Raw genomic sequence first — 7,370 nt, forward strand, 5'->3', positions numbered from 1 at the left:
CTCTTTCTTCTTCCAGTTTGATTAGCTCTTCATTTGTAAGTTCTCCAGATTCTTTGTCTAGCAACTCTTCGACATCTTCTATTTCACACTCCAGAGAAAGGTCTTTAGCGAGTTTTACTATTTTTTCCTGAATCATTTCAAGTTCATGTTCACTGTCAAAAATGTCAAAATCATTAACATAGCACTTAACACAATTTTTCCAGATGCTATTCATGCACTTTGTTGTCACAGCCTCCCAGGCGGTAGCGATATTCTTGATACACATCAAAATGTTGAAGTGTTTCCAAAAATCTACAGCGGAGCAGTCGTGGCTAGCGATTGTGGTCGTAAAGTCGAAAGGTCGTAAGTTGCATAGGGCGTAAGTCGATCAATACTTGTACAAAGTCCATTGAATAAGATAAACAGGGAGACAGGTAACTGTGCTGTGGACAGGTAATGATACTGAGGTGTGGGTGTGGTGAGATTCTGGAGGAGGTCCCCTACTCCAAAGGGCTGGGGAGGGGATGAGGCCAGATAAGGCTTCCTGGAGGAAGTGGTATCTAAATGAAGATCGAAGGGGGTGGGAGGTAAGCGGGACAAATAGGAGGGTGGGAAGCAGGCAGAGGGCAGCCTTCCTAGGCAGATGGAGCTCACAGAGGCTCAGGATGGCTCTGGGTCAAGTGTAAGAGGAGGATGGGGAGGATTGGGGCTGGAAAGGTGAGCAGCTACCTCTCCAGGGCTTTGCCGATCAAAAGCCTTCCTAGAGCATTCGAACTTTAGCTCAAGGTCAAAGGAAAGCCAGAGTATCTTTAGGCAGAACAGGAACACGATAACTTGTACTTTAGAAAAACCCCTCTGGCTGTCATCTAGTCAGGAGATGCATGGGGCAAGCTCAGAGCTGGGGACGAGGTTAGGAGCTTAGGAGGCTGATGCCCCACACGGGTGAGGGGTGATGTGGCTCAAAGGAGGAGGATGAGGAGAGTAGACCCAGTTGAGAAATCAGAGCAAGGAGAATCAGTGCGGGGTGATTCTGTGTGGCTTAGAGAGGGGGGAAACCAAGAATGATGCTGGGGTTCAGGCCTGGCTGGCCCAAGGTCTACAGGAATGTGAGTTGACATCAGGAACACAGGAGGGGAAATGGTCTGAGTTGGAAGGGAAGACGTAAATTCCTTTTGGTGAGACGTGAAAGTAGATGCTGAGGCTGTCTCAGCAAAAGAGTCTGGGTAGAAGACGTGATAGATGGCTAATGTGAGCTCCGTAAGAACAGGGTTCTTGGCTGGTGTCTGGTGTCTCCAGAGCCTGCTCATACACCAGGTGCCCAGTTAGCACTTGCTGAATAAAAGGTTAAACGAAGCTGAAGTGGTGGATGAGATCACATAGAGAGTCCATAGCGTACAGAGAGGAAAGTATAAGGGTAGGCAACATTTAAGAAATGGAAGGAGCTATTACTAAAACAAGAATTTTAAAAAGCCCATTGATTTTGGTGACAAGGTCAATGCAATAACCTTAGAGAGAGTGATTTCAGTGGGGTGGATGGGAGTGAGGAAAATAAAGGCGAGGAGGAAAATTAACCTACAGCTGAAGGGATTTAGGGGGTAACGATAGGGCTTTTTACACTGGGAATTAAATACATTGAATTTGCATTTTACAATTACAAATTTAAATGAGCAGAACTGTAACTGAGGCAGACAAATGCTAAGGTGGTCCCAATAACCCTTCCCTTTGAGCTCGGCTAGCACCTGTGACTTGCTTCTAACCAACAGCCTGAGGCAAAGGTGATGGGATGGCACTTCCGCAATTATGTTGTTATTTAAGTCTTTATCCTGCTGGCCAGCTTGCTACAGGGCTCTCTCCCCAGCTGGTTTCAAAGAAGTCAATGTCCATGTTATGAGGCTCCCAAGGCAAGGAGCTTAGAACAGCCTCTAGGGGCTGAGGGTAATGACAGTCAGAAAGAAGCTATGGCCCTCAGTCCCAGAGTTTCAAAGAAATGAATTCTGCCATCAACCTGAGTGAGCTTGGAAGTGGATTCTTCCCCATTGGAGTCTCCAGATAAGAGTGCAGCCCAGCTGCCATCTTGAGTGCAGCTTTATGAAGCCCTAAGCAGAGGACCCAACCAAGATGCACCTGGATAGGACCACAGAAACTGTGAGGTAATATATATGCATGCAGCTTTAAGCCATTAAGTTTGTGGTCATTTATGGTGCAGAAATAGCGAATACAGTAACTTTTTATTTTTATTTTTTTACCACTTAAAAAAAATCGGAGGCAATTACAGACAGTAAAGTGCATAGGTGTGTCCAATTTGGTTAATTTTTATCTATGTCTACACCCATGCAGCCATAACTCAGGTCAAGATATGGAGATCTGCACTGCCCTGGAGACTATGTCACGCTCCCCTCCCCTGCTGCTCCCAAGGGCCAACAACTGTGCTGACATCTACCACCATTAGTTTATGTAAGCCGTTCTTGAAATTCCTATCAGTGGAATAACGCAGGATGTGCCCTTTGGTGTCTGTCTTCTTTCACATGGAGATCCACCCATGTGTTAGATGTATCAGTGTTTGTTCTTTTTATTTATTCCTTTTTAGTGAATATAGAACAGTTTATTTACCTCTATGGTTGATGGACATTTGAGTTGTTTCAAGTGTTTGCCTGTTACGAATAAAGCTGTCATCCAAATCTCTTGTATATGTCTTCTAGTGAAAACTTTCTCATTTCTGTTGGGTCTATATCCAGGAATAAAACTCTTGGGTGATACCGAATGTGTATGTTTAGCTTTAGTGGATATTGCCAAACATTTTTTTCCAAAGTGGTAGTATCAATTTTTACTCCCACCAGCAATGTGTAAGAAGATTAGCTTCCCAGCCTAATCAACACTTGTATAAGTCAGTCTTTTAAAAATTTTAGCAATTCTGGTGTGTTGTGGTATCTCATTGTAGTTTTAATTTGTATTTCTCTAAGGTCTAATGATGTTGAACACATTTATTGGCCATTTTTATATCCTCTTTTGTGAAATGTCTGCTCAAGTTCTTTGCCCATTTTAAATTGAGCTCTATTTTATTTTGTTTTATTTTATTTATTTAGAGACAGAGTCTCACTCTGTTGCCCAGGCAGTGACGTAATCTCGGTTCATTACAACCTCTGCCCCCCAGGTTCAAGTGATTCTCCTGCCTCAGCCTCCCAAGTAGCTGGGATTACAGGTGCATGCCACCATGCTCAGCTAATTTTTGTATTTTTAGTAGAGCCAAGGTTTCACCATGTTGCCCAGGCTGGTCTTGAACTCCTGACTCAGGCGATCCGGCCGGTTTGGCCTACTAAAGTGTTGGGATTACAGGCGTGAGCCACTGCGCCTGGCTTACTTATTTATTTTTAGGAGTTATTTGCACTTTCTGCACATGAGACCCATGTCACATATGATGTATTTCAAAATTTCCTCCCAGTATATGTTGTGCATTTTGACACTTATGATGTGATTTTTGATAAACAGAGGTCTTAATTTTTAATAAACTAATTTATTAGTATTGTCTTTTATTGTTAGTGTGTTTTGCATTTCTAGTTTAGTAAATCTTTGCTTATCTCCAAATAATATTTTCCTATGTTTTCTTTCAGAAGCTTGTTTTTTTATAAAATTTAGGTCTGTGACTCATGCTGAATTAATTTTTATGTATGGTGTGGGGTAGGAATTATGGTCCTTTTTCTTCTATATCAATATATAATTGCTTCAGGACCGTTGATGAAAAAGAATGTCATTTATCCACTTAATTGTGGGTGCCTTTGTCATCGATCAAGGGACCATATGTGAGGGTCTGTTTCTGAGCTGTCTATTTCATTCCATGGGTCTTTTTGTCCGTTTTTGCACTAAAATGATGTCTAAATTGTTGCTTTGTAGTAAATCTTGAAATCAGGTAGTTTAAATCCTCCAACTTTGTCTTTAAGTGTTCTTCTGAGATACGTTTGTCAGTTTGCTCCTTTTTGCCCGTGGACGCCGCCGAAGAAGCATCGTTAAAGTCTCTCTTCTCCCTGCGATCATGTCTAAGTCAGAGTCTCCTAAAGAGCCGGAACAGCTGAGGAAGCTCTTCATTGGAGGGTTGAGCTTTGAAACAACCGATGAGAGCCTGAGGAGCCATTTTGAGCAATGAGGAACGCTCACAGACTGTGTGGTAATGAGAGATCCAAACACCAAGCGCTCCAGGGGCTTTGGGTTCGTCACGTATGCAACTGTGGAGGAAGTGGCTGCAGCCATGAACGCAAGGCCACACAAAGTGGATGGAAGAGTTGTGGAACCAAAGAGAGCTGTCTCAAAAGAAGATTCTCAAAGACCAGGTGCCCACTTAACTGAAAAAAATATTCGTTGGCGGCATTAAAGAAGACACTGAAGAACATCACCTAAGAGATTATTTTGAACAGTATGGAAAAATTGAAGTGATTGAAATCATGACTGACAGAGGCAGTGGCAAGAAAAGGGGCTTTGCTTTTGTAACCTTTGATGACCATGACTCCGTGGATAAGATTGTCATTCAGAAATACCATACTGTGAATGGCCACAACTGTGAAGTTAGGAAAGCCCCATCAAAGCAAGAGATGGCTAGTGCTTCATCCAGCCAAAGACGTCGAAGTGGTTCTGGAAACTTTGGTGGTGGTCGTGGAGGTGGTTTCGGTGGGAATGACAACTTTGGTCGCGGAGGAAACTTCAGTGGTCGTGGTGGCTTTGGTGGCAGCCGTGGTGGTGGTGGATATGGTGGCAGTGGGGATGGCTATAATGGATTTGGTAATGATGGTGGTTATGGAGGAGGCGGCCCTGGTTAGTCTGGAGGAAGCAGAGGCTATGGAAGTGGTGGACAGGGTTATGGAAACCAGGGCAGTGGCTATGGCGGGAGTGGCAGCTATGACAGCTATAACAACGGAGGCGGAGGCGGCTTTGGCGGTGGTAGTGGAGGCAATTTTGGAGGTGGTGGAAGCTACAATGATTTTGGCAGTTACAACAATCAGTCTTCAAATTTTGGACCCATGAAGGGAGGAAACTTTGGAGGCAGAAGCTCTGGCCCCTATGGTGGTGGCGGCCAATACTTTGCCAAACCACGAAACCAAGGTGGCTATGGTGGTTCCAGTAGCAGCAGTAGCTATAGCAGTGGCAGAAGATTTTAATTAGGAAACAAAGCTTAGCAGGAGAGGAGAGCCAGAGAGGTGACAGGGAAGCTACAGGTTACAACAGATTTGTGAACTCAGCCAAGCACAGTGGTGGCAGGGCCTAGCTGCTACACAGAAGACATGATTTAGACAAATACTCATGTGTATGGGCAAAAAACTCGAGGGCTGTATTTGTGACTAATTGTATAACAGGTTATTTTAGTTTCTGTTCTGTGGAAAGTGTAAAGCATTCCAAGGAAGGGTTTTAATGTAGATTTTTTTTCTTTTTCTTTTTTTTTTGCACCCATGCTGTTGATTGCTAAATGTAATAGTCTGATCGTGACGCTGAATAAATGTCTTTTAAAAAAAAAAAAAAAGTGTTCTTCTATTTTTTAATTTCCATATAAATTTTAGAATTAGCTTGTCAAGTTCCCCAAAATAAACTCCTAAAATTTTGAATGGAATCATATTGAATTTACAGCTAAATTTTGGAGATCAATGGCATTTAAAAAAACTAGAGCTTCTCCATTCATGAACACAGGGTATCCTTTCATTGACTTAGAGCTTTGTTAATTTCTCCTTGTAACGTTTTGTAGTTCTCAGCATTGTTCCTCACAGAAATTATCTCTCTACCTCCCATTTACTCTCAGTGTTGGCAGAAAACGTAATTTTGCCAATTCAGGATAACTCAGTCACTTCCAATGACTTCCAGTCCATAAGCCCTCGTCTGTCCTTGCTACCCTCTGCTGAGGTGCAGTCTGTTCTTGCTGGTCTCTCTGCGGTGGCCACTGTCTCCTTCTCATTTGCTGCTCATATTTGTTACAAAGTCTCACACCATCTACATTACATATCTGGCCACCTGCCAGCTCAGGAAACAGGAAGCTTTCTCATGCTTGGACTCATTTACTACACCGGAGTGTGGGATGCTGTGTCGCCAGGCACAGTCCCCAGCCGTATCTATGTTGTGGCTCCACGCTGTCTGGACATGGGACATCTCTGGGCACCTGTGGTCTTTAATTCCTCTTAATGGATCTGTGGTTTCTGGCCTACAGACTTCCCGAGGGATTTGGTCAGCAGAGGATAAAGGTCAGCAATCCCAGCTTGGGGTTAAACACTCTCTTTTTTTTTCTCTCTCTCCCCCAGCTTCTCCCCTCAGTTCTGAAACGTCTCTAGTCTCCTTTATGTGGCAAGAAAACTGGTCCTAAATCCTCAAGTACATTTCCTCCGGCTCTATACTTAATGATCTTAAACTCTAAGCTCCAAATCCTCGAGTCTCCTTTCTTGATTGTGAAAGCCAAACCTTGTGGTACCCCTTACCCCAGCTCTGCACTGATGGGACCCTGAGAGTGAATGTTCCCTTGGATGGCACCTCCCTTGCCCCACCCTCATTCCAGTGTTGTGGTCATGGCACCTAGCCACCTAGTGGACCACCCCTCCTTTGGGAAGATGGCACAGAAGGGGCAGCATTTAAATAGGGTCTTAAAGGAGGAGTAGGAGTTTGTTGGGTGAAGAAGAAGTGAGTGTGCTGAGGAATGCAGCCCGTCCTAGTTTTGGGGATGAAGAAACAGAAGGAATGAGAAGGGGTTGGTGGGAAGCACTTTGGTTTGTACTAAGGGAAGACCAGGTGGTGAGAACATGGACTCTGATGTCACATGGAACTACGTGCAGATCTCAGCTTTTATTTATTTTTTGTTTGATATGGAGTCTCGCTCTGTCACCCAGGCTGGAGTGCTGGAGTGCAGTGGTGCGATCTCAGCTCACTGCAATTCCACCTGCCAGGTTCAAGCGATTTTCCGGCCTCAGCCTCCTGAGTAGCTGGGACTACAGGCACGTACCACCATGCCCGGCTAATTTTTTATATTTTTAGTAGAGACAGAGTTTCACTGTGTTAGCCAGGCTGGTCTTGATCTCCTGACCTCGTGATCCGCTCGCCTCAGCCTCCCAAAGTGCTGGGATTACAGGTGTGAACCACTGTGCCCAGCCCAGATCCCAGCTTTGCTCCTTACTAGCTTGGTGGCCTTGGGCATATAATTTAACCTCTTCAAGCTGCAGTGTTCTTAGTTGTGGAGGGGGGATATGAATGCATGTTTGTTTGAACTGAGATGGGGACAGAGGTGTAAGGATTACACCACACAGAGCATGGCACCCAGAGGTGCCCTTTTGCTGTGACAGTGGGACAGTTACCCACGTCCTCTGATAAACGTGGGATGACCCTCAGAAGCCCCTGAGGTTAAAAAGAAAAAGTTATTGCAACGAGACCAGCTC

The 7,370-nt window shown here is 44.4% G+C and overlaps 1 pseudogene across 1 annotated transcript; it reads left to right on the forward strand.

Moving 5' to 3' along the window:
* Positions 1 to 3,920: 3,920 nt before the first annotated feature.
* LOC116554958 lies at positions 3,921 to 5,384 on the forward strand (annotated as a pseudogene). The gene has a single exon (XR_004270332.1). The product of XR_004270332.1 is annotated as a heterogeneous nuclear ribonucleoprotein A1 pseudogene (transcript).
* The last annotated feature ends 1,986 nt before the right edge of the window (positions 5,385 to 7,370 follow it).

The sequence above is a fragment of the Sapajus apella genome, unplaced genomic scaffold (genome assembly GCF_009761245.1).
Source record: "Sapajus apella isolate SASKATOON/1434 unplaced genomic scaffold, GSC_monkey_1.0 scaffold14, whole genome shotgun sequence".
Taxonomy (NCBI): Eukaryota; Metazoa; Chordata; class Mammalia; order Primates; family Cebidae; genus Sapajus; species Sapajus apella.